The sequence below is a fragment of the Trifolium pratense genome, linkage group LG3, assembly GCF_020283565.1.
Source record: "Trifolium pratense cultivar HEN17-A07 linkage group LG3, ARS_RC_1.1, whole genome shotgun sequence".
NCBI lineage: Eukaryota > Viridiplantae > Streptophyta > Magnoliopsida > Fabales > Fabaceae > Trifolium > Trifolium pratense.
In genome coordinates this window covers 105,652-110,894 of record NC_060061.1, presented here as the reverse complement: position 1 = coordinate 110,894, position 5,243 = coordinate 105,652, and positions in this window count along the sequence as shown.

Genomic DNA, 5,243 nt, shown 5'->3' with positions numbered 1-5,243 from the left:
TCTGCATGCTTCAGTTACATTAATTAATGCTACCACAACACAGAAATCATAGAGCTTACTACAGTAGTACCTTACCATTTTATTCATTGGGTAAAAAGTTAAAGTCATATTTCTATGGCTTTGCTGAATGAATATAACACAATAATTTGCATTTCAATTCAAACATAACTAGATGAAAAGACCAATTGAATGATACTGTATTAACACAAAAGAAGCTGACAACAAATGACTGATTCATTCATAAAAAAAATACCATTGTCTTTGAAGTACGATTTGTGGTTAATTAGTCATCTTGATTATAAATTAAGTTGTACTTAGGTGCAAGACAGTATGTAGTACAATGATTTATGGAAAAAGATTGTTATCATTATCATAGTCATTTTTCAAGCTAGAGGGTTTATAATAATAAGTCTATACTTGCCGTATTTATGAATTGTCAGTAATGCAGATGCAGACAAGGAAATTATAACCCTTATATATGGGAATAAAATATGGAAAATGCTAAACAGTGCCCCCGGACACTGTTTAAGGAACCAAATATAGTAATATCATATTAAAATTTGTGCAGTCAACGCCTCGAAAGTCTAAAAAGTGTTATTTTCAATTTTAAAATTTTCTTTTTTGGTTTCTTTAACCAGTGCCCCGGGGGCACCGGTTAGCATGACCCATAAAATATTCAGAATAATAACAACAATAATGTGCAAACACAGACACTCTTTAGATTAGACGTGTCTCGGTATCAGACACGCGTATGATAAGTTGATAACAATACTTATAATTGTATTGAATTATGTCATTTTCTTAAACTATGATCAGCGTCAATATATTAGTATTTGTGTCGTGTCAGGTGTTCATGTATGTGTCCGAGCTTATGCATAATAATGTTGATAAAGTTTGATATGAAAAGAACAAGCATATATGTGAATTATTCCATGAAAGCGAAATGTAAGTGAAATGTTTCTTTCAAGGCTTCTTCTATATACTTCTAAGGACCAGAAACATTTGTCTTTCCCTACTTTAAGTATTAGTAACATTTTTCACTATACACACTCTTCGGATTCCACTTTCCTTCACTCATTGGTCTTTGAATTTTTACTCTTGTAGCTTCTTGGCAGTGAAAAAAAATAGAGACTTGACCGGTTGTTGAACATTATATGTGTTTTTTTGCCTTCAAATTTATTATTCTTTCTCTTTTAAGTTGAGTCTTCTTTTTCTTGTCGCATTACACTACTGCTATATACCCTATACGGGTAAAGTGTCTCATAAAGTTTGTCTTTGCATTATCAGAGAAAGAGCATATATTAAATTGTTTTCCTTGACTCTAGCGTTTTAATTTATTTTTTCATACATTGTATAGTACATTTGTAGTATTCATAATTCCACATACTACATATATTCCTATGAAACTGTGGAGCTAGAGCTATAGTATTAATAATATCACAGACAGAGTAACTCTGTGACACATCAGAGAAAGCATGATAAGAAATATCTATGTTTGTATCTATATTAATTTCATTTTTCATATGAGAGGTGAAAAATGTAAAAATGATAGAAGACCAAATTAAAGAGAAATAACATGTAACCAAGTTTAGACTTATATATTGTAGTGTATTAAGTTTAAACATATTAGCTCAAGGATCAACTAATTTGATGGATCAATTCCACCGTCCACTTGCAGGGACTCAATTAAAACCAATGTTTTTTTAGCTCTATACTAGCCCCCGAAAAGAACACCAGGAAGAATCGAACCTGAAAAACTTTGAGAGGAGCACGCTTTAAGGTCCCAAGGCAACATCACTGGATCAACTCAAGTGAGTTGGTATCCTTTTAGGTTAAAGGGTCGCACGTGACAGGTGTGTATGCACGTATAGAAGGGAATTAGGAGTGGAATGTCAGATATGGTTAATGGCTATAGAGAAAAAAGCAAAGTAGTGAAATGGAGTTTGAGTTTGAAGATGAAAAAAGTGAGTGAGTGAGTGGTTTAAAGAAGCTTTCGGTTTTGGACTTTTTAATAATGCATTTGAGATTGAGGTGTTGCTAAATTCTAAACACCCGTATCGAATAGCTCGCTAAAGTTTTATTTATTTGACCCCAGAAAAAGAGCAACAACTGAAAAAGAACATTTGTGGTTATGGGGGAAAATAAATTAAAATTTAGTAATAAGCACACGTTGATTGCTATGTTGCATTATAGTGCCTGTGTGGACCTCTTGGCTCATACTTTTTTTTTTAGTTCTTTGTTCATGCTTTGGCACTTTATGTATATTTTGAAGAAAAGCTCTCTTTATATGTATTGATTGATAAGAATAGTTGGACGTTTTGGGATACTTGCTAACATGACTCTTTTAAAAAATTTCTCAATTAAATTTTTAGATTTGCGCATTTGAGATCCAATCAGATCCGGTATATAAAATGTTTTGATGTCACGCTGCCGATGATTAGGCTTATAGTTGACTCATAAGATCTAAGTCGTAGAGAATAGAGATACATTCAGACGCTTACCAAAAATCAAAGACCCTAATTACATTGGTTTAATGAAAAATAGGGAAATCTCTTTCCATGGGCTAAGAAATATATTACAAATGGAAAAATTCTCTTCCCCCAAGTTTTTCTTCTAACGCAGAATATTCCAAAATCTATTTTTCAACTAAAATTTACACTAAGAAAAAAATAAAAACAACATTTTCCGAGTTAAAAGAGAATTGTGGGGGTGGGGGGTGGGGGTGGGGGGGGGGGGGGGGGGAACTTTCTTACAATTGGGCATAGTCCAAGCCAGTAGTGACATTATATTTGGGCCAGGTTTCAAGTTGATATGTGCTTGGTTTTTTGAACTATAATTTTCCTCTTTCCACCCCATGTTTCTTTTCTATCCCTAAAATATGCAGAAAATTTCAAAAAATATTTTCTGAAATTTCTTTTCAGTGTAAATAATTAGATCATTATGACCAACCACATTTTTATATTATACGTAATTTGGTTACATTCTAAAATGTAAATGACTGTTCATGTTATTATTTTATATATAAAATATAATTTACTTGTTTATATCTTTATAGTATTTTAATTTATCATTAATTTCATCAAAGATAAAAAGAAATTACAAGATTTATGTTGTGGTCTGTTCTGGTTCTAGTACAATTCGCTAGTTAAGTAGTGAATTGTTTACAAGTGTCTACTACTTAATTAGCGAATCAGTCTGTTACAGAGAACGAATGAAATTAACATCGAAGGAATATGGAATTCGATACATGATATCAAAAAAATTAACGACGAACTATTCTGCCGTTTATATATGAAATAACAAAAGGTAACAAAAATGTCAAAAACTAAAAATAAAAAAAAATGAAAAATCAGAAGAAAAGGGAAAAGGGGAGGTGAATGAGAGAAGAAAAGAGAAGTATTTGTAGAATTTTGTTTGCGTGTCATTGACCAATGTCACGCACTAGTGATCTGTCAAGATTAACCAGTTAGCAAGACCACGAAATTTGACTATTGATCGGTTCGGTAATTAAGTAGCGAACTTTATTCTATATGCAAGTAACAAACAATGGTTTTCCCAAATTTTTTATTTTTACAACATCTGCTACTTAAGTAGCGGAAGTGTTAAAAATAAAAACGAGCAAGTCACATGACAAACATAAGAGCGCCAAAAGAAATCCCTAAAATAACTTGGATCTTTGGGTCAGACTAAAAGTCAATGAAAAAATAAGATGATTTATCTCCCGACCCCCGTGTTTCTTTTATACCACCTGAATTTCCAATTTTACCCTTAAAAAAGTTTCGGTTTGTAGAAATCGAAATTTAATCTTAATTTGCACTAGAAAAAATTTGATTTCTGCGAATCGAATTTTTTTACAAGGATAAAATTAGAACATTGAGGGCTATAAAAGAATCACGGGGTCCGAAAACAAAGCATCAAATAAGAATTAACTTTTAAGGCCCAATATATATGGGCTACCTGATTTTGACAACTATACTGACACTCGCTTAAAAAGCATACCCTCATTTTTATGTCTTTCACACATTTATATTTTTCCTCTTCTTTCTTTCTTTCTTTAGCTCTCGTTGCAGTGAATATGAATATTGTTTTTGATGTTCTTAGTTTTTTAAAGAGATCTAATTCATTTCATTTAGAATGAAGGAATCAATACAATTAGGATGTTAAAATAGAGTTGATATTCTTAGTTGTAAATAGATTCTTTCACGGTAAAAAAGAAAGAAAAAAAAAATATCAAGTCATGCATCATAAATAGTTGTTTATGATGCGCAAATTTTTAAAATATACAGTAGGGATAATCGTATCTGAATCAATCCAAAAGTAAAACTGCAAGCCGAACTAATCCAAATTGAAACCGCAAATAATTGCATTTCGTTTTAACCGCACATATCGTTTTCCTTCCAAACTGCACGGTTTGGTTCGGTTTACGGTTTTCATTTCAGAAAACCAAACCAAACCAAACCGCAATACTTAACTTAGCTTTACCAACTATTAGCAATCAACCCAAATTGAGTCCATAAAACAATAGGCTGTCAAAACATATCATTTCACGCGATCGAGAACTATACTTTTGGTATTAAAAATAAGTTATTATGTATATGCAATTTTTGTATATGCATATTGTATCATGTAAACAATAAAATAAATTAAAATTCCTATGTTTATTTTGTAACAAGTTGAAAATATTGTCATATTTTTTATACCGTGATAAACCGCAAAAACCGCACCAACCCTAACCGCATTGGTTTGGTTTGGTTTAGATGACTTTTTAAAAACCAACCGAACCAAACCGAACTGCATGCATTTTTATCTCGCGATTAGGATGACTTTTATGCTCAAAACCAAATCAAACCGCACCGCGAGCACCCCTAATATACACCGTAAAAAGACATTTGTGGTCACACAAATATTTCATAGTTAGCAATGTTTGAAATATGCATGTAAATATCCATATAATGTTCAAAATTTTCATTTTATACTTGGTAAATATATACAAAATATTGTTAGACACATTTTTTATTTTATAAAAGAGGATTGAAGTCCAAAACAAAATAAACTATAAAATTAGACGGACATTTATAGGCACACGCAAGCTCCAGAGATGTTGTAAAAAAGTAGACGTTGAAGCTTCTAGAGGTAAACCTCAAGAAAATTAACATTGAAAGAATTTAGAGAGTAGCTAAAATTAGATAGTCAATAAGCGCTTCAGTTTCCATCACGCCAAGTGTGAGATAAATAAAGTTGTC